Here is a 22,882-nt window from a genome sequence, read left to right on the forward strand (position 1 = left end):
ATTTCATTCCTCCCATTCTCTCTCAAACCTACCCCGTCAGGCTTCTGTCCCACCACTCCACTGAAATCACCTTTGTCAAGGTCATGAACAACCCCACATGTCTAAATCAGTGGTCACTTCTCAGACCTCTTGGTACTTGACCTATGGATCTTCCTTTTTTTCTTCATTCATCCCTGAGAAGCCACTGTCTCTTGGTTTTCCACTTGCCCCTTTGTTTCTTCATTGCCTCCTTTCCTGGGTCCTGCTTCTCTTCCTAACCTGTAAGTGTTGGAAGCCCAGGCTCAGTCCTCAGACCCTTCTCTTCTCTATCAACACCTTCTCCCTTGGTGATCCCATCCAGTCACATGGCTTGAGATGTCTATTTCCAGCTCAGAGCTTCCTCCTGAAGTCTGGACTCACATCCAACCACCACTAGACATCTTCATGTGTGTGTCTACTAGACACCATGACCCTAACGTGTCCAACATAGGAGCTCCTGTCTCCCTCCCCAACTGCTGCCCCTGCTCTGTCCCAGCTCGCTAATTGGTAAAAAATTCTTTCAGATGCTCAGACCAAATAACTTGGAAACCCCTTGATGCTCTTCTTTCCCACGAATCCTTCTGACTCCTTAAATGTTATCTCAGTCATCTTAAATGTTATCTCAAGAATCTCACCATTGCTCAGCATCTCTACTGCTGCCACGTTTGTCCCTTTCAACAGTATCTCCTGCCTGAATTATTGTGACGACAACCATCTGGTCTTCTTGCTCCTGCCCTTGGAGAAGGCACTCAACAGAGAAATGTTATTCTATGACTCTCTGATTGATCCTTCATAAGAGGCCCATGTGACCCTTCTTAGAGTGAAAATTAAAGGCTTAGAAGGAGCCACAGTCCTGCCCTTCCCCACCATGTTACCTCAGAGACTCCTTCTCTCTTCTTCACTCATTTGGCTCCAATCATACTGTCTCTGTGCTGATCCTGAAGCATATTCCTGCCACAGGATATTTGCATACACTTTTCTTCCAGCCTGGAAAGCTTTTCCCTCAGATGTGTGTCTCTGTCTCAATCTCTGTCTCTGTCTATATTATTGTGATATTGTGATATATATAACAAGAAGTATATACTTGGTCTTCCACTAGGTTCTGGCACAGGGCTTCTAAAACTCTTGGAATTTCCTAAGTGGTGAGAGCGTTAAAGGTATCTTTTGTCATGTTAAGAAGGTGATTTTCTTGGAAAGCTCCTAAGATGGGGGCTGGTTGCCAGTGGAACCAACCACTTGCATTAGAGGGTTGGAATTTCTGTTCCCATGCCCCACCCTCTGCCTCCAGCCCTCATCCCCAATTCAGGGGAGGGGACAGGGGCTAGAGATTGAGTTCAGTCCAATGGCTAATAATTTAATCAATCATACCTTTGTAATGAAGCCTCCATAGAAACCTAAAAGGACAAGGTTCAGAGATCTTTTGAGTTGGGGAACATGTGGCGATTTGGGGAGAGTGGTGCCTTCAGAGAGTATGGAAGCTTGGTGCCCTTCCCACGTATCTTGCCCTGTGCAGTTCTTCCATCTGGCCTTTCCTGAGTTATATCCTTTCATAGTAAACCATAATCTAGTAAGTAAAATATTTCTCTGAGTTCTGTAAGCCTCTCTTGCAAACTAATCAAACCCAAGGAGGTGGTCGTTGGAACCTCTAATCTACAGCTTGTCTGTGAGGAGCATAGGCCCCAACCTGGACTTGCGATTGGCATCTAAAGTAGGGCAGCCTTGTAAGACAACACTTAACATGTAGGATCTGATGTTATCTTTGGGTAGAGTCAGAGTTGAGTTGAATTGTGGGATGCCCAGCTGGCACAGGAGCAGAATCATAGTTGGTGTCACAGAGAATTTCTTATTGCGGGGAAAAATCTTCACACATGGCAATTGGAGTTAGTTAGAATTGTAATCATCTATACCTATATCTATATCACCTGCCTATACCTACACCTACACGTACATCTACGTAATCTACATCTAAACCTCTATCTCCCTCTACCTTTATCATCTCTTTTTGACCTAAATCAAATAGTCTTCCAGTTATTTCTCCAGAAAAAAAAAAAGGTTTATTCGGAATCATCAGAGAATTGCAATTTGTCATCTACAAAACCACGACGAGCTGCGTGCAAGTCCCCACGTGGCAGGGGAAGGAGAACGCTTTTATAAAGGGGAAAAGGAAGTTGAGAGGGCTCTGGTAAACAAAGAGTTCATGGCTTCTTATTGGTGAGTCCTTGCCAGGAAGGAACAGGAGTCTTTGATCACAGGGCATGAGAACTCCCCCTTCTGACGGCCTAATTTTATTTAATTGAGGTTTCTGTTTATTAATTTTTTACATTCGTTCGTCTCTATCATCCATACCTACCTGTATCTACACTCACACCAATACCTACACCTACACTGACATCTACGTCTATATCTGTACCTGGATCATCATTTTGTCCTATCACTTTTTTTTAGGTTTGCATTCAAATTTCACTTGGCCAATGAGGCCTCTCCTGACCACTCTTCTTAAAATTGCAAACCTAACCATTCTGCACCCTTTTAAACTTTATTTTCTCCATTACATGTATCATTATCTAACATACTATTGTGAACAAAAAAATGTTTCCTGTCACTTCAGTAGAGAAAGAAGGTTGCCTGCCATTCCAGTGAACAAAGGACATTGCTGCCATCAAGACCTCAGCCACTGCAGCCCCCCAGGCAGTGCACCCTGAGGGGATTCAGGATGAAGAAAAACAGAACACTGGCTCTAGATAGTTAAGATGCGTATCTAAGGAATGACTTCAAAGAGGCCAGACTCTCGCACCTTCCCATACATAAAAAAACACATAAATCATGAACTTGAGATGTCTGTTTTTTCCGTGATTAGCAGTACTCTTTTAATGTTTGATTACTTTTTTTTTTTTTTTTTTTTTCAGCAGAAACTCCTCTCTATCCTGGCTCCTCCCTCACCTCTTTGGAACATTTCCTCAGAGCAATCTGAGAGGCTGTATCCTGGGCTATAGTCCTCAGTAAGTTCCCCGAATAAAACATATCTTATAACTCCTAGGTTGTGTGTTTTTGTTTGTTCGTTTGTTTTTTGTTTTTTTGGTCAACATTGTGTGTTTTACTTATTTATTTTTCTACCACGTTTTTTCCCCATGATGCATGAGGTGAGATGCATGAGGTCAGGTATTTTCATTTGTGCTTTTGGTTGCCGAGTGTTGAGCATCTAGAATAGTGTCTGGTGAGTATCAGGGACGTGTATGTGTTGATGAAATAATTAAATCAAAGCTAGCAATGTTGATAAACAATATTTAATTGGGACCCATGACCGCTCACATCTAAGTCTTCACTTAGATAGTTTCTGTAGTAAACCTCCCTCCACGTGGCCACCTGAAGGGTTTCATGCACACACAGACCAGGCAAAGGAACATCTTGTTACAGCTGGTGCTTTGGTCCCAAATGCCTGAGAAGGATCCCAGAACCCTGGTGGGCTGAGCTGGGACACAGATATCATTTGTGTTCTCTGTGGATATCACTCTGATTGCCAGGAAAGGCAAGTCCAGGGAAAACAAAGACAAACAGACAGCTTTTTCCTTTGGCTTCTAGGTCTGGTTTTGAAATAACAGTTTGGTATTTAAGCTTTTTGGCTGGCAAAATAAAATGCCACGAATAGAATGTCCTTAGTCAACTTAATTACATTTTATTACTGTGCTATGATGGGCTTTGTCTGTCCTTAGGCAGAGCAGCATAATGTAAAGTGTAATCCATAAGGTGAAGATTGTCAAACTTTTAACGTATGTCCATTTTGTTGTGAATTCTTTATCAAGGGAGCCTGCTATTGGTGTTGAAACCACAATAGTCCTGGAAAGTCTACTGAGTGCTAGAGCGGGGATGATGTGATTTACACAGCCTTGCGGCCCCTACAGTCCATTTTCCGAACAGCAGTCAGAGTGGTCTTACAGAATTTAAGTCTGAACCTGTCAGTCACTCTCTTGTTCAAAACCCAGGAAGAGATTCGCGCATCCCTCAGGATAAAGCTCAAAGGCCCTTGCAAAGGCCTTAGAGGCTCCGGATCCCCACTCCCTTCCGACCTCACGTGTCCACCTCATGTGCTTCCTTCCAGCCACCTGGCATCCTCCTGTTCCTGCAACAAGCCAAGAGTCATCAATCCTGCTTTCTCTGCTGCTTGTTAACGCCCCAGCCCAAAGCACTCTCCTCCCAGATGCTGGTGTGGCTCATTCTTCTCCGCCTTCAAGTCTCTGCTCAAATGTTGGCTTTCCTTGCCCCCAGCCTTCTCTGACCCACCTGTCTAAAGCAGCACACCTGCCCTCTCTTACCCCACTTCCTTCTTTGTGGTCCTCATCACCTCTGACACACACACACACACACACACACACACACACACACACACATCTTTGGGTTTTCTTTGTCTGTCTATCCCTCAACTGGACTCTGGCAGGAGGGAATTTGTTTTGATCACAGCTCTGTTTCAAGTGCCTAGAATAGTGCCAGGCACTTTGTGGATACTTAATCCTGCCTCCCTGTGACTGTGCTGGTTTTGTGAGTGACCAGAAGTCGTAAAAGGCAAGCCAAAGAGACCAGTACTTACTTATTTGCAAGAGATGAGATGAGAGAGAGGGGAAGAGAGAAAGGGGAAAAGAGAGAGGGGAGAGAGAGAGAGAGAGAGAGAGGGGCACAGAGAGACAGAGACAGAGAGACAGAGACAGAGATTGAGAAAACCACTGTTCAGGAAACCCCCAAGTTTTACCCTTGTTCTCACAAGAGAATCCTTGTTTGGGGATTCCTGAAACACTGGCTGAATCTAGACCCAGTCCACCCATATCTGTGCTCCTCCCACTGTGATGTGGGCGAGAGAAGGTAGGACCAGGGAAGGAGAAGTTGGAGCTCCCCCCAGAGGTCACTACCTGCTCTGGTTCACCCGCCAGCTGCCCTCAAGTCTGAGCACGAAACTTCCTTGAACTGACCCTTATGATTTTAAATAATCAAAGGAGGACAGTCTAAATCTGAAACATTTGGGAGCTAAGAACCTGATTTGGCCCAGGAAAGCTGATGCTTATTAAAATCTTCAAAGGCCAAACATGCAAACGGCCCATGTTTTAGATTATCTCCCTCATTTGTCATGTCTGCAACAATTGTCACAGCACTAAAATCAAAAGCTCCAAGAGTTCACTTTTCCTCCTACACACACCTCTTTGCTGGAGAAGTTCCAGAACATTCTTCAGACTTGTGGGTCACAAAGAGAGCATGTGTGTGGTCAGGGGGCCTCTCTGACAGTCTGCACTTGGGCCAAGTTATTTTCAAAACTGAGATGAGTTTAGAGAGGTCATTATAGTTCAGGATTTAAAATAAAAGTTTCAGGAAGGCTCATGTGTTTCACTTAAAATGCAAAATATATGGGTGATGTCATGCTGGCTATTTTTATATGAGGCCTTTTGGAGATAAACATTTGCTATAAATTTCAATCTGTCAAGGGAAAAGGAGGGAATATAATTTTTTTTTCTAGTGCTTACTTACTCTATGACAAGAACTAGTCTGGGTGCTTGCAGCACACACTTAACCAGCTCACTGTCCTTGTCTTAAGCAATGACCCCAGTTCCAACCTCCTAGAGAAAAACAAAGAAGCATCATCATGATTCCCTCAATTTCCCTCCTATCCTTAATTTATTCACATTCCCAACCATCCTCACTCGCTTCCTGCCTGTCTCAGCGGACACAGGTGTGAGTCAAGACTCATGATTTTTTAAGACCAAGCCTTCCCCTCAGGTGGTTGTTTTGACCCACCTCTTGCCTCACCTAGATGACCTTCCCTCGTTCTCGGGTATCTTCAACTTCCACCACTGACTGCTTGCTCTCAGCCTGTACAAATGTTCAAGTCTCTTTCCATCCTTGAAATAACCTTGACTTGGCTCCCTTGACCCACCTGTAACCACCATGCGTCTCTGTTCTTCCAAGGAAAATAAAACCTGTAGGTTAATGGCATCTCATAGGACCAAAAAGGGGTGAAGAAAGCATATCAACTCTTCAGAAGCCACTTTCTGAAAGCATCCATATGTGCCCGGCCATTCTGTGCTTAGGAGTAGGTGGTGATGACTATTTCCAAACTATAGCAATTTGAAGGCTCAAAACGTGCCATAAATTTCCCATTTCCTTGGTTTCTGGAGTGGTCTAGCCAAGACCAACGAGACATTAGAGATTGACCATTAAGGGTGAGAGCCTTGGGGGATGTGTCTGCACAAGTATCTGAATAAGGAGGGGGATATATAAAGACAGTGAGGAGTAGAGATTGTTTCTGTTCTGGTTTTGAGGCTTCATAGAGAGAGTTGTTAATGTCAGGGGCTGAAAGCAGTGTTTCTAGGAAAACTTTTCAGGAAGACATTTCCAGTAAAGACTTGAGTCTTTGGGTACAAGCACAACTACTTTGGGGCCAGGTGACTCAACATGGAGAGGTGGCTTTCTCTCCATCTCTGACCAGAACTTAGTAACACTCTGGCTGCATGGAGATGATCAGTTTTGGGAAGACAAGAGATTGCATTCTTCATATGAAAGTTACCATTCTCAAGATGACACCATTAAGGTATATGATTTGCATAGAGGACAGTGATTTGGTCCATGATTTGCCTAAGGACTGTTGTAGAGGAATTCAGGAACACATGTGGGCACAGCATAGAGACACTAGGGGGAAGTTGCTCAGAGAGAGGAGAGGGCATGACACTGGATTGTTGATATTATCAGTGTCTTTATCAGTATGCCTGGCCTGGGGAGGCCAGAGGACTGACATGTGATCTCCAAAAGGGCAGAGAGTTTTGTCTGTTTGGATCACTCCTGATTCAATAAATAAATACGTATTCAGACAGATGTAGAAAAGAAACTTAAGGTTACCAGGGGGTAAGGGGGTGGAAGGGATAAATTGGGAGATTGGTATTGACATATACATAGTACTATATATAAAATACATAACTAATAAGAACCTACTGTATAGCACAGGGAACTCTACTCAATACTCTGTAATGGCCTATATGGGAAAATAATCGAAAAAAGAGCGGTTAAATGTATATGTATAACTGATTCACTTTGCTGTACACCTGAAACTAACACATTATAAATCAACTATACTCCAATAAAAATGAAAAAGTATACATATATTCAATGAACATGAGATGAATTTGGTTGCATTGGGGACAGAAAAAAGTGGTGAGCCTGCAGAGAGCTGGATATTTAGTCTGACGAGCTACACCCCAGGAAGAAGTGGCTAAGTTCAGACTAAGGGTATGAAAAAGAGAGTGGAGAAAGATAATGGCCTCTTGTTAAGAAAGTTTGGCTGTAAAAATAAGGTGACAATTCAGATGGAAGTCTAAGAAGGTTATGGGATTCATTACATGCTACAATGTGGTACAAACTGTACCATAATAGGTAGGAAATACAAAATAGGCTTGAGCAGATCATACATTATTTTGACTAGCAGGTCTTGCATTATCTCAATGACCTTCCTATCAACCAGGTGAGAGGGGAGGGGCACTTGTGTTCATTCCTTTTACCAGGTAAGGATCCAGAGAATGAGTTTAAATATCTTGCTAAAGGTCACAGAATTCATACGTGAACAGGAATCCATGGCTTTGAATTACATTCTGTCATTTTTTTCCCACCTTACCATAGTGCAGAAATGAGGTTTTGGCTGATGACCAGATTTCGATTCTGTGAACTCTTTTTGGTTTGTTTCGTTTCCTCTTTTTAATTTTGCAATGGTGATTATGAGATAATAAGCTTTAGTCATCCATCTTTGACTGGAAAGGTCAGAGTGACATGAGGAGATAATTAAAATAGAAAGAAACTCAATTTAAAACTTGGCTTCCTGGGTTAAGATGAAGATAATGTATTGAAACAGTTGAACGTTTCCGTGAAGGTTTCAGTTCACATCTTAACCGCACAGAACAAGTTGCACAAATTCTAAGAATTATATCCCTTGGTAACAAACACTGAAGTCACTTTTTAAAATGTCATCAAATGGCTTTACTGACTCTGTTTTGTAACATGTCATAAGCAGATGGCACTTTGAAGTATACGATGCAGCTTGAAAAACATAATTACTTAGACATTTTTGTCTGGTTTGCTAAGATAATGTGGTGAAGCCCAAAATGAAAGAATCTTGGTGTGTGTTGATCAAGAAAGGCCACACACCATTCAGGGGCTTTGTTCTAATTTCTTGCAGTCAAAGAGTTGATTCTTCAACTGTCAGCTCTTGGCTGAATTTGGTTTTATGAAGGTTTTTGCACTGGCCAAATAAAAGGTGCAAAGCAAAAAGAGAAGAGAACTACTATCTCTTGAATGTCTATTATCTGTCAGACTCTTTATATGGTAGTTAATTTAATTCTAAAGCAATTCTATGGGTAGCTATTATTACTCTTATTTTGGATATAAAGAAATTGAGGTCCAGAGACATTCCACAGCTAGTTGTGTATAGAGCTGGAATCCACACCTTGATCTGACGTCCAATCCACTTCTTTCCATTACTCTGTAGTACTTTAGGTAGAATCCTGTCCCCACCTACTTCTTATTACTTGTTTTAAAATATTTTCATGCTCACAATTAAGTATTAGAATAAATGCAGCTAAGAAATGTTTATGTAATGTAGTTCTATTTATGTATCAAATTCCAAATTTATTGCTTTCAAAAATAGGAATTTATAGCATATTTTGACAAATACTGTAGACCGGCTCACAACCCATCCCAATCCACTTCTTCCCTGCGTTTCTCTATATGGAAGACTGGAAACAGAACACACAAGCTTGCAGAGTCCCTTGCAGCTAGGGGTGGCCATTTGACACAGTTTGGTCAATAAGATGCACACAGAGAGTCTCAGAAGAGGGTTTTCCTTCCCAAATAAAAAGCCAAGGTTTGACAAGAAGATTTTGCCTTCCTGCCTGGAATATGCACTCAATGCCTAGAGATGCAGCAACCGTCTTGCCATCATGAGGATGTAAACCACATGCTAATGCTGGTGAAGCAGGAATATAGAAGGAGCCTGGTTTCTTGGTGACATCTGAACAGCTACACCATCTTTTGATCACCTACCTCTCAGCTTCTTTTTATGTGAGAAAAAGAAACCCCTTCCATGTGAACGGAACTGGGCTTTCAGATACTCACAGACAAGTGCAATCCTAACTGATATACATAATAGCCAGAATTTTAAAAGACATTCCTGCTTTCCAACAGTGTTCCATTTTTTATGTGACTTTGGACCTGATTTATAGTTCTGAAGCATTGGAAGTACAGACTCAAATTAGATACTAGATTCATTGGAATGGTGTTCATTTAGTTGGGCACAAACTGGAACAGAGTTAAGTCCCCACCCTAATTGTGGGAAAATGGCCAACAAAGCCTGTGATCATAGAGACTACGTTTCTTCCAAAAAGTCTGGACATCACTTCACCCAAAGCAATCGGCGTGGAGCAGGAGAGGGAGAGTAAGATGGCTGGACTTAACCCATCACCACCATTTTGCTTTGCACGGATGCAGACTTAGTCTTTGGTTGGAAAAACTAGAAGGGAACTTGGGGAATCATTTTGTCCATCTTTTCACCTTGGGTAAGGACCCCTCTGGAGTTATACCAGACATATATGATAACCAATCTTGTTTTAATAGAATCTGATAAAGCCCAAGAAACTGCCAGCAACACCGTAACTACCAGGAACATCATTTAAATCTGTACTGCTTATTGGTTGATATATCTGGTCCTAGTATTAATAAAGAAAAATGTCATTAAAATAGCATACATACTAGTTCTTCTTCTCCAAAGAAGACAAATCCTCTGCCTTTTCCCTCAGGAGGCCATTTCAACACTTAAAAACTTGCAGTAAATTCCTTTTTTATTTAAATAGAATGTGCATTGCATGTGGGAATAAAAAGCCCTTTGTCTTTCTAAAGCAGAGTAGTGGAGCGGCAAGTTGGTTGGTTGTGGAGTAAGGCAGCCCTAGATTCAAGCTGTAGTTCTTCCACTTCCTAGCCGGTGAACTTGATGGTTACTTAACTACACTGAGCCTCAGCTTCTCATCTGTAAAGTAAGCAGAGACATAGCCACACTATACTTGGATTGTGGCAAGGAGCTAATGTATGTAAAATGCTAGAACATCATTTGCATTGAAAGTGAGTACACAGGACTTCCCTGGTGGTGCAGTGGTTAAGAATCTGCCTGCCAAGGCAGGGGACATGGGTTCGATCCCTGGTCCGGGAAGATCCCACATGCCGCGGAGCAACAAGCCCGTGAGCCACGACTACTGAAGCCTGCGCACCTACAGCCCGTGCTCTGCAACAAGAGAAGCCGCCGCAATGAGAAGCCTGTGCACCGCAACGAAGAGTAGCCCCAGCTCGCCGCAACTAGGAAAAGCCCGCACGCACCAATGAAGACCCAATGCGGCCAAAAAAAAAAAAAAAAAAAAGTGAGTATACAATAGTAGTTCTCTCCCACCTTGCTCTCCCTACTGGACAGCAGCTCACTGCTTACAATAGCTTTAGAGCTTCAAGGATCATCCTTGAATTGCCCACAACTCTCTACTACCAGTTAACTAAATTCAAAGTCCTAATCTCATCCTCTTTGCTCTTATTTTTCAGTCCTTGGATTCTAACATTGGACCTTGTTTCCAAAACAATTTTTAAAAATGTGTTTGCAATTTGGAGAGATCACATTTTTATAAATTAAGCACCAAATATCAGTATTTGAGAATCAAAAACATTGACCTGTACATTTTAGGTTGCCATGCATACAAAATTCTCGATCTAAGTTGTCGATCCATAATTGGCGTTTACACCATGGTGCTAACAGCAAAATGGAGCAATGAGACAATCATCTGGATTGTTCCAGCCAACAATACTCTGACCACAAATATTTGGTGGATTGGGAGACAAAGACTCCTCTGGTACAATTATCTGCACTGTGACCTTCACTTTGGATGGATGCTGTCTCAGCCCCAAGTGAGGTCTGCTGCACAATTTTAAGAAAGGAAACATTTCAGACCATGGATTGTTTCTTAAAGCCATGCACATGACTCTTGGCTAATAGAGTGTTGGATCAGCCAACTTATGGCAGCTTTGCCTCTTGGCTCCACTGACATATGTGCAATTTCAGACTTGAAGCCACACATGAAGTCATTGGGAAGCTCACACAATTCATCTCTAAAAATCTGCCATACAGTGGTTCTTGTCTTTTCCAGCAATGTAATCCCTAGGAATTGTGATGATTTGAGCATTTTAAAAGGAATCACTAATTAATCGTCATTCACTTAGGACTTATTCATTTATCTTTGTTAAGAAAAACCTTTTGAAAAAACCCAGAAAATGGAATGAAAGAATGAAATAACTGTAGTATAGTTTGGTTCAGGGCTTTTGTTTTTCTTGTTCTTATACAATCACTCATGGCATAAGATCCTAACACAGGGAAAGGAACCGACAAAACCCACTTTCAGTACTAACAGAAGCCCCATAGATTTCCTCCACCTCTGCAGTTTGGAGGTGATGAAACCAAGACCTGACGAGTTTCAATGATTTGGTTAGTGTCATGTGGTGACTAAGTGGCTTAACCATGGCTTTGGTGTTTTTCTTATGATCCGTGACTGTGCTAACTACCACTTCCTCAGTGAGGCAATCCCGGACCACCTTAGCTAAAGAAGTATCCCCTTCCCCACCCTTGCAGTCACTCTGTCTCATGACCACATTTTATTTTCTTCATAGCACTTATCAGTCTTCCAAATTACATTCTGATTTATAATTCTGTTCACTCCTCCTCTACAGGTATGAAGGCAGAGACCTGGGCTCTTGTTCACTGCTATATCTAGAATAATACTTAGTACATAATAGGTGCCCAATAAATATTTGTGGCTTGAATGGACCAGAACTGGGAGGAAAGGAACTTCTGTTCATTGGGCATCTACTATTCTGGGTGTTATGCTGATTGTTTATGTCTGTTACACACGCTTGAGAGGTAAATGACATACTTGGAGTCTTGGAGTTAGAAAGTGGTGAAGCCAGGATTCAAAGCCAGGGATATTTCACTTCAAATCCTGAACCTGGCCAACACTGGAAATTATTTCCAGTGTTCAGTGGTTCCTGCTCTACCACGCCTTCTGTGACCTCTCTTTGAGGTATCTGGACTTCCCGGTATGTGTTTTGACATCTCCCTGTTGGCTTGTGTGTCTCTTTGCCACCCTAATCTCCAGAGAGATCAATCTGATTATGTTTTATTCAGCACTGTGAATATTCTATGTTGCTGGTTTCTCTGTGTAAAGTTCATTGAGTAATTTTCTCAGATTATAGATACAGCTCATGCTCTTCTAATACGGTGGTGAATTCCACTGAGTTGTACTGACTTATAATAAAAGGCCTACAAAGGGAAAGAAATATACCCATCGGCTGACACTGAAGCCTGATGCAATCAAAGGGGTTGATGACAAGAAGTTCAGATGGCCACAGGGCTTAGAAGGTCACGTGTGGAAAGCACTGGGATAGAAACAAGACAGTGAATCACTCTGAAATAATGTTGATTCTGACCACAGGGAAATCCAAAAATTTGAATGGGGGAAAGTGCCCATCTCTTGTCCTTAACAGAACTTTTCACCTCCTTCAGGTGAAGGTCGTATGGGATGCCGCAATCCATTTTCCCCCAGATTACAAAACATACTGAGCAGAGCGGCTGTCAAACTGTGATGCAGATCTGAATCCCCTGGTGAATGATTAACACAGGGACCCAGGGACCTGCTTTATTTGGTTAATGAGGCACAGAGTAAAGGCCTCCTGAATGACAAACATAGTCATCTTTCACTAGCTCACTCTTCCTTGCAGGGGGCAGTATGGGCCTGACCCGGTCCAGAGGATGGGGTTGTGAAAAGAGCACAAGACTTCAAAAATCTGTGCTTCACCCCCAGCCCTGCTAATTTCTAAGTGTATGACTTTGGATTACGTCTTCACATCTTTGAGCTTCAGTTTCCTTGTCTGAAATCCTCACGGTCCATGGTCAGCAACATTTACCTAGAAGGCCATGAACAGATAAGTGACCTGGAAGATAAAATAGTGGAAATAACTACTGCAGAGCAGAATAAAGAAAAAAGAATGAAAAGAATTGAGGACAGTCTCAGAGACCTCTGGAACAACATTAAACTCACCAACATTCGAATTATAGGGGTCCCAGAAGAAGACGAGAAAAAGAGACGGACTGAGAAAATATTTGAAGAGATTATAGTTGAAAACTTCCCTAATATGGGTAAGGAAAGAGTCACCCAAGTCCAGGAAGCGCAGAGAGTCCATTACAGGATAAATCCAAGGAGAAACACACCAAGACACATATTAATCAAACTATCAAAAATTAAATACAAAGAAAAAATATTAAAAGAAACAAGGGAAGAACAACAAATAACATACAAGGGAACCCCCCTAAGGTTAACAGCTGATCTTTCAGCAGAAACTCTGCAAACAGGACAGGTGGCAGGACATATTTAAAGTGATGAAGGGGAAAAACCTACAACCAAGATTACTCTACCCAGCAAGGATCTCATTCAGATTGGAGGGAGAAATTAAAACCTTTACAGACAAGCAAAAGCTAAGAGAATTCAGCACCACCAAACCAGCTTTACAACAAATGGTAAAGGAACTTCTCTAGGCAGGAAACACAAGAGAAGGAAAAGACCTACAATAACAAGCCCAAAACAATGAAGAAAATGGTAATAGGATCATACATATTGATAATTACCTTAAATGTAGATGGATTAAATGCTCCAACCAAAAGACACAGACTGGCTGAATGGATACAAAAACAAGACCCGTATGTATGCTGTCTACAAGAGACCCACTTCAGACCTAGGGACACATACAGACTGAAAGTGAGGGGATGGAAAAAGGTATTCCATGCAAATGGAAATCAAAAGAAAGCTGGAGTAGCAATTCTCATTTCAGACAAAATAGATTTAAAACAAAGACTATTTCAAGAGACAAAGAGGGATGGATAAAGGATGCATGTGAAAGAACCCGACAACACAAGGGAAGGAGGCAGTGGTTAGAAACGTGGACTTCCTCCATTATGATAAAGCTGGATCATTTACTCCCAAACGCAGCCCTGCCAGCCATCACCTGTGTGGCCATGGGCAAGTTACTTAGTTACTGCTAGCCTCAGTTTCTCATATATGTGAGACGAAAACAATACTTTACTTACATTAACTCTCAAGCTTCATGCAAACCCCACTATTATTACCTTCATTTTATGGAAAGCAAACTGAGGCACAGAGGAGTTAAATAACCAACCCTGGGTCACACAGAGGCTAATCAGTATGTGTCTCCAGGTGCTCTGGTTGCAAGACACTACTCTTTACCAGTGAGCCACCTGCTCCAAAGACCACATGACACATGGCCAGTAGACAGCCAAACATATGGCAAATGCTCAGTAAATGTTTCCCAATATTTGAAGAATTTCCGTTCACATTCCAGACATACATCCCTCCACCTTATGATCCACTGCATCACACATGTTCCCTGCAGCCATAGGGTTCTTGATGAGGGACCCTGGAAAAGGACATGAGGTCCTGGGGAAGCTGTAGGGACTCACGGAACAGAGGTCGATCGAAAGAGAACTATTTCTTTTAAGTGAGCTACATTCCTGCAATTACTTCTAAGCCCTTAACCACAATCTAATTTAAAATACACGTAAAAGGGAGACTTTCAAGATGGCGGAGGAGTAAGATGTGGAGATCACCTTCCTCTCCACAAATACATCAGAAATATATCTACACGTGGGACAACTCCTACAGAACACCTACTGAATGCTGGCAGAAGACATCAGACTTCCCAAAAGGCAAGAAACTCCCCACGTACCTGGGTAGGGCAAAAGAAAAAAGAAAAAACAGAGACGAAAGAATAGGGACAGGACCTGTACCTCTGGGAGGGAGCTGTGAAGGAGGAGAAGCTTCCACACGCTAGGAAGCCCCTTCACTGATGGAGACAGGGGATGGCAGGGTGGAAGCTTTGGAGCCACGGAGGAGAGCACAGAAACAGGGGTGCAGAGGGCAAAGCAGAGAGGTTCCTGCACAGAAGATCTGTGCTGACCAGCACTCACCAGCCTGAGAGGCTTGTCTGCTCACCTGTGGGACGGGTGGGGGCTGGGAGCTGAGGCTCGGGCTTCAGAGGTTGGATCCCAGGGAGATGACTGGGGTTGGCTGAGTGAACACAGCCTGAAGGGGGCTAGTGTGCCACAGCTAGCCAGGAGTGAGTCCGGGAAAAACTATGGACCTGCCTAAGAGGCAAGAGACAATTGTTTCAGGGTGCACAAGGAGACAGGATTCAGAGCACCGCCTAAACGAGCTCCAGAGATGGGCGCGAGTTGCAGCTATCAGTGTGGATCCCAGAGACGGGTATGAAACACTAAGGCTGCTGCTACAGCCACCAAGAAGCCTGTGTGCAAGCACAGGTCACTATGCACACCTCCCCTCCTGGGAGCCTGTGCAGCCCGCCACTGTCAGTGTCCCTTGATCCAGCGACAACTTCCCTGGAGAACACACAGCATGCCTCAGGCTGTTGTAATGTTACTCTGGCCTCTGCCACCGCAGGCTCGCCTCGCATTCCGTACCCCTCCTTCCCCCCAGCCTGAGTGAGCCAGAGACCCCGAATCAGCTGCTCCTTTAATCCAGTCCTGTCTGGGTGGGGAACAGAAGCCCTCCGGTGACCTACACACAGAAGTGGGGACAAATACAAAGATGAACACCAGGAGCTGTGTGAACAAAGAAGAGAAAGGGAAATCTCTCCATGCAGCCTCAGGAGCAGTGGATTAAACCCCCACAATCAACCTGATGTACCCTGCATCTGTGGAATACCTGAATAGACAAAGAATCAACCCAAAATTGAGGCAGTGGACTTTGGGAGCAACTATAGACTTGGGGTTTAATGTATGCAACTGACTAGTTTCTGATTTATGTTTATCTTAGTTTAGTTTTTAACACTTGTTATCATTGGTGGATTTGTGTTTTAGTTTGGTTGCTCTTCTTTCTTTCTTTTTTTAAAATTACCTTTAATTTTTTTAATTTTTAATAACTTTAAAAATTTTTTATTTTTTAATAACTTTATTTTATGTTATTTTTTTCTTTCTTTCTTTCTTTTTTTCTCCCTTTTCTTCTGAGCTGTGTGGCTGACAGGGTCTCGGTGCTCCGGCCGGATGTCAACCCTGTGCCTCTGAGGTGGGAGAGCCGAGTTCAGCATATCAGTCAACCAGAGACCTCCTGGCTCCATGTAATATCAAACAGCGAAAGCTCTCTCAGAGATCTCTACCTCAACCCTAAGACCCAGTTCCACTCAACGACCAAAAAGCTACAGTGCTAGACACCCTATGCCAAACAAGTAGCAAGACAGGAACACAACCCCACACATTAGCAGAGAGACTGCCTAAAATCATAATAACGACACAGACACACCAAAACACACCACCGGACGCGGTCCTGCCCACCAGAAAGAAAAGATCCAGCTTCATCCACCAGAACACAGGCACCAGTCCCCTCTACCAGGAAGCCTACACAACCCACAGAACCAAACGTACCCACTGGGAGCAGACACCAAAAAAACCAGGAACTACAAACCTGTAGCCTGCAAAAAGGAGACCCCAAAACACAGTAAGTTAAGCAAAATGAGATGACAGAGAAACACACAGCAGATGAAAGAGCAAGGTGAAAACCCACTAGACCAAGAGGAAATAGGCAGCCTACCTGAAAAAAAATTCAGAGTGATGAGAGAAAAGATGATCCAAAATCTTGGAAACAGAATGGAGAAAATACAAGAAACACTTAACAAGGACTTAGAAGAACTAAAGAGCAAACAAACAATGATGAACAATAAAATAAATGAAATTAAAAATTCTCTAGAAGGAATCAATAGCAGAATAACTGAGGGAGAAGAACGGATAAGTAACCTGGAAGCAAAAATATTGGAAATAACTACCACAGAGCAGAATAAAGAAAAAAGAATGAAAAGAATTGAAGACAGTCTCAGAGACCTCTCGGACATTAAACACATGAACATTTGAATTATAGGGGTCCCAGAAGAAGAAGAGAAAAAGAAAAGGACTGAGAAAATATTTGAAGAGATTATAGTTGAAAATTTCTTAATATGGGAAAGGAAATAGTCAATCAAGCCCAGGACGCAAAGAGAGTTGCATACAGGGTAAGTACGAGGAGAAACATGCCAAGACACATATTAATCAAACTATCAAAAACTAAATACAAAAAAAAAAGTATTAAAAGCAGCAAGGGAAAAACAACAAATACCATACAAGGGAATCCCGATAAGGTTAACAGCTGATCTTTCACAGAAACTCTGCAAGCCAGAAGGGAATGGCAAGACATATTTAAAGTGATGAAAGGGAAAAACCTACAACCAAGATTACTCTACCCAGCAAGGATCTCATTCAGATTTGATGGAGAGATTAAAACCTTTACAGACAAATGAAAACCAAGAGAATTCAGCACCACCAAACCAGCTTTACAACAAATGGTAAAGGAACTTCTCTGGCAGGAAACACAAGAGAAGGAAAAGACCTACAATAAGAAAGCCGGAATAATTAAGAAAACGGTATTAGGAACATACATATCGATAATTACCTTAAATGTAAATGGATTAAATGCTCCAACCAAAAGACATAGACTGGCTGAGTGGATACAGAAACAAGACCTGTACATATGCTGTCTACAAGAGACCCACTTGAGACCTAGGGACACATCCAGACTGAAAGTGAGGGGATGGAAGAAGATATTCCATGCAAATGGAAAACAAAAGAGAGCTGAAGTAGCAATTCTCATATCAGAAGAAATAGACTTTAAAATAAAGACTATTACAAGAGACAAAGAAGGACACTACATAATGATCCAGGGATCAATCCAAAAAGAAGATATAACAATTGCAAATATGTATACCCCCAACATGGGAGCACCTCAATACATAAGGCAAATGCTAACAGCCATAAATGTGGAAATTGACAGTAACACAATCATAGTAGGGGACTTTAACACCCCACTTTCACCAATGGACAGGTCATCCAAAATGAAAATAAATAAGGAAACACAAGCTTTAAATGATACATTAAACAAGGTGAACTTCATTGATATTTATAGGACATTCCATCCAAACACAGCAGATTACACTTTCTTCTCAAGTGCTCATGGAACATTCTCCAGGATAGATCATACCTTGGGTCACAAATCAAGCCTCGGGAAATTTAAGAAACTTGAAATCATATCAAGTATTTTTTCTGACCACAATGCTATGAGACTAGATATCAATTACAGGAAAAAATCTGTAAAAAATAGAAACACATGGAGGCTAAACAATACAATACTTAATAACCAAGAGATCACTAAAGAAATCAAAGAGGAAATTAAAAAAATACCTAGAGACAAATGACAATGAAAACACGACGACCCAAAACCTATGGGATGCGGCAAAAGCAGTTCTAAGCGGGAACTTTATAGCAATACAATCCTACCTCAAGAAACAAGTAGCATCTCAAATAAAAAACCTAAACTTACAGCTGAAGCAATTAGAGAAAGAAGAACAAAAAACCCCAAAGTTAGCAGAAGGAAAGAAATCATAAAGATCAGATCAGAAATAAATGAAAAAGAAATGAAGGAAACAATAGTAAAGATCAGTAAAACTAAAAGCTGTTTCTTTGAGAAGATAAGCAAAACTGATAAACCTGTAGCCAGACTCATCAAGAAAAAAAGGGAGAAGTCTCAAATCAACAGAATTAGAAATGAAAAAGGAGAAGTAACAACTGAACCTGCAGAATTACAAAGGATCATGAGCGATTACTACCAGCAACTGTATTCCAATAAAATGGACAACCTGGAAGAAATGGATAGTTTCTTAGAAAAGCACAACCTTCTGAGACTGAACCAGGAAGAAATAGAAAATATAAACAGACCAATCACAAGCACTGAAATTGAAACTGTGATTAAAAATCTTCCAACAAACCAGAGCCCAGGACCAGATGGCTTCACAGGTGAATTTTATCAGACATTTAGAGAAGAGATAACACCTATCTTTCTCAAACTCTTCCAGAATGTAGCAGAGGGAGGAGCACTCCCAAACTCATTCTATGAGGCCACCATCACCCTGATACCAAAACCAGACAAAGATGTCACAAAAAAAGAAAACTACAGGCCAATATCACTGATGAACATAGATGCAAAAATCCTCAACAAAATACTAGCAAACAGAGTCCAGCAGCACATTAAAAGGATCATACAGCATGATCAAGAGGGGTTTATCCCAGAAATTGCAAGGATTCTTCAATACACGCAAATCAATCAATGTGATAAACCATATTAACAAATTGAAGGAGAAAAACCGTATGATAATCTCAATAGATGCAGAAAAAGCTTTTGAAAAAATTCAACACCCATCTACGATAAAAACCTTACAGAAAGTAAGCATAGAGAGAATTTACCTCAACATAATAAAGGCCATACATATCAAACCCACAGCCAACATCATTCTCAATGGTGAAAAATTGAAAACATTTCCTGTAAGATCAGGAATAAGACAAGGTTGTCCACTCTCACCACCATTATTTTACATAGTTTTGGAATTTTTAGCCACAGCAATCAGAGAAGAAAAAGAAATAAAAGAATCCAAATCGGAAAAGAAGAAGTAAAACTGTCACTATTTGCAGATGACATGATAGTATACATAGAGAATCCTAAAGATGCTACCAGAAAACTACTAGAGCCCATCAATGAATTTGGTAAAGTAGAAGGATACAAAATTAATGCACAGAAATCTCTTGCATTCCTATACACTAATGATGAAAAATCTAAAAGAGAAATTAAGGAAACACTCCCATTTACCATTGCAACAAAAAGAATAAAGTACCTAGGAATAAACCTACCTAAGGAGACAAAAGACCTGTATGCAGAAAACTATAAGACACTGATGAAAGAAATTAAAGAGGATACAAACAGATGGAGGAATATACGATGTTCTTGGATTGGAAGAATCAACATTGTGAAAATGACTATACTACCCAAAGCAATCTACAGAATCAGTGCAATCTCCTTCAAACTACCAATGTCATTTTTCACAGAACTAGAACAAAAAATTTCACAGTTTATATAGAAACACAAAAGACGCCGAATAGCCAAAGCAATCTTGAGAAAGAAAAATGGAGCTGCAGGTTTCAGGCTCCCTGACTTCAGACTATATTACAAAGCTACAGTAATCAAGACAGTATGGTACTGGCACAAAAGCAGAAATATAGATCATGGAACAGGATAGAAAGCCCAGAGATAAACCCACGCACATATGGTCACCTTATTTTTGATGAAGGAGGTAAGAATATACAATGGAGAAAAGACATCCTCTTCAATAAGTGGTGTTGGGAAAACTGGACAGCTACATGTAAAAGAATGAAATTACAACACTCCCTAACACTATACACAATAATAAACTCAAAATGGATTAAAGACATAAATGTAAGGCCAGACACTCTAAAACTCTTGGAGGAAAACATAGACAGAACACTCTATGACATAAATTACAGCAAGATCCTTTTTAACCCACTTCCTAGAGAAATGGAAATAAGAAAAAAAATAAAGAAACGGAACCTAATGAAACTTAAAATCTTTTGCACAGCAAAGGAAAACAAACAAGATGAAAAGAAAACCCTCACAATGGAAGAAAATATTTGCAAATGAAGCAACTGACAAAGGATTAATCTCAAAAATTTACAAGCAGCTCATGCAACTCCGTATCAAAAAAACAAACAACCCAATCCAAAAATGAGCTGAAGGCCTAAATAAACATTTCTCCAAAGAATATATACAGATTGCCAACAAACACATGAAAGAATGCTCAACATCACTAATCATTAGAGAAATGCAAATGAAAAGCAGAATGAAGTATCACCACACATCAGTCAGAATGGCCATCATCAAAATATCTACAAACAATAATTGCTGGAGAGGGTGTGGAGAAAAGGGAACCCTCTGGCACTGTTGGTGGGAATGTAAATTGATACAGCCACTTTGGAGAACAGTGTGGAGGTTCCTTAAAAAACTAAAAATAGAACTACCATACCACCCAGCAATCCTACTACTGGGCATATACCTTGAGAAAACCATAATTCAAAAAGAGTCATGTACCGCAATGTTCATTACAGCTCTATTTACAATAGCCAGGACCTGGAAGCAACCTAGGTGTCCATCGATAGATGAATGGATAGAGAAGATGTGGCACGTATACACAATGGACTATTACTCAGCCATAAAAAGAAACGAAATTGAGTTATTTTTGGTGAGGTAGATGGACCTAGAGTCTGTCATACAGAGTGAAGTAAGTCAGAAAGAGAAAAACAAATACCATATGCTAACACATATATATGGAATCTAAAAAGAGAAAAAGAAAAAGAAAAAAATGGTTCTGAAGAACCTAGGGGCAGGACAGGAACAAAGATGCTGATGTAGAGAATGGACTTGAGGACACGGGGAGGGGGAAGGGTAAGCTGGGATGAAGTGAGAGAGTGGCATGGACATATATACACTACCAAATGTAAAATAGATAGCTAATGGGAAGCAGCCGCATAGCACAGGGAGATCAGCTGGGTGCTTTGTGACCACCTAGAGGGGGGGGATAGGGAGGGTAGGAGGGAGACCCAAGAGGGAGGAGATATGGGGATATGTGTATTTGTATAGCTGATTCACTTTGTTATAAAGCAAAAACTAACACACCATTGTACAGCAATTATACTCCAATAAAGATGTTAAAAAACAATACTCGTAAAAGACACATGTTCTAGAACAATGCATTATTTATGAAACTATGCAATCCATTCATAGAATTACTATTAATACAAACTCGTAGTTTTACCAATGCAGTCTAGATATTTTCATACATATATTGCAGTGAATGCATTGTCTTTTCCAAAGTTATGTGCAGTTATGGGCACATTCATTTAATAAAATAAACAGTAAGTAAATCAGCACCCTTAACCAAAAGTAAATTGAGCGCACGGTTTATACTGCTACAAGGAAATCTCTGCAGGACAGTAAGAGCTTTAATGTTTTCTTTTTCCTCTATTTAAAGCCTACAAAACAAAGGAAAAACCTTCAACTTGAATTATGTAGCCACTGACTCGATGATCATTCTGTTTTTCAGAGGAGGTGACGGAGCCCCTTTTGTTTGCTCCCACAAGTGTGCACATCAGCCTCTCACTCCTCTTGTTTATGGATCTAGAGCCATGAGAGAGCGTATCTGCCAAGTCAAGGGCTGTTTTCAAAACTAACCCAAGCAAAGCAGATTCTGACTTTTGCTTTCTCTCTTCTGTTCCACATGAGCTGCCCCCAGAGGAGACGTTTCATTGAGAAAGTCCAGGTCAGTAAACACCCCCAAACCTCAGAGAAGAACAGAGAAAGAGTAACACCAGCGTGAGCCAAACGACTCATCTCTGGGAGGAAAAAAAGACTGAAGAGGTTTCATTTCAATCGGGAGAGAGGGATATTTACTTACATCGCTTGCAAGACCTTCCAACAGCTTGAGTCTTTGAACTCTACTGCACACAGATGTGGAGCTTTCACTTGAAATCTCCCTCCCTTTGGCAGTGAGGAGGACTCATAGCTCTTTGGGGCTTCAGATTGATAAGTAATTTCCTGATTCATTTCAAAAGCATCCTCCCAGGCTCCGAGCAGAGGCAGGGGGAGAGGAACCAGCCAGGCCCACGCTGTGTGGAGATGCCACGGCCTACACAGACCTCCCAATGGTTCGATCGAGCCTGAAAGAAGGGTTTATGAACCTCACAAACAAAAATAAATCTCCTCCTCTATCTGTTGACTCACTCCCCGAATCACACTTGAGAAACAGCACA

The 22,882-nt window shown here is 41.4% G+C and overlaps 1 protein-coding gene across 4 annotated transcripts in view; it reads right to left on the reverse strand.

Moving 5' to 3' along the window:
- C1QTNF7 (C1q and TNF related 7) overlaps nucleotides 1-22,882 on the reverse strand; it is a 129,818-nt gene that overhangs the window by 64,370 nt on the left and 42,566 nt on the right. Inside the window, exon 1 of one of the 4 annotated variants that reach the window (XM_068543210.1) lies at nucleotides 22,528-22,695. The exons of 2 other annotated variants lie outside the window; for them this stretch is intronic. The gene's annotated coding sequence lies outside the window, so the exon portion shown is untranslated. Of the gene's footprint in view, nucleotides 1-22,527; nucleotides 22,696-22,882 lie in introns of those variants that run through there. One more of the 4 variants, XM_068543212.1, reaches the window with a different exon arrangement.

Source organism: Eschrichtius robustus, chromosome 4 (genome assembly GCF_028021215.1).
Source record: "Eschrichtius robustus isolate mEscRob2 chromosome 4, mEscRob2.pri, whole genome shotgun sequence".
In the NCBI taxonomy this organism is placed as follows: Eukaryota; Metazoa; Chordata; class Mammalia; order Artiodactyla; family Eschrichtiidae; genus Eschrichtius; species Eschrichtius robustus.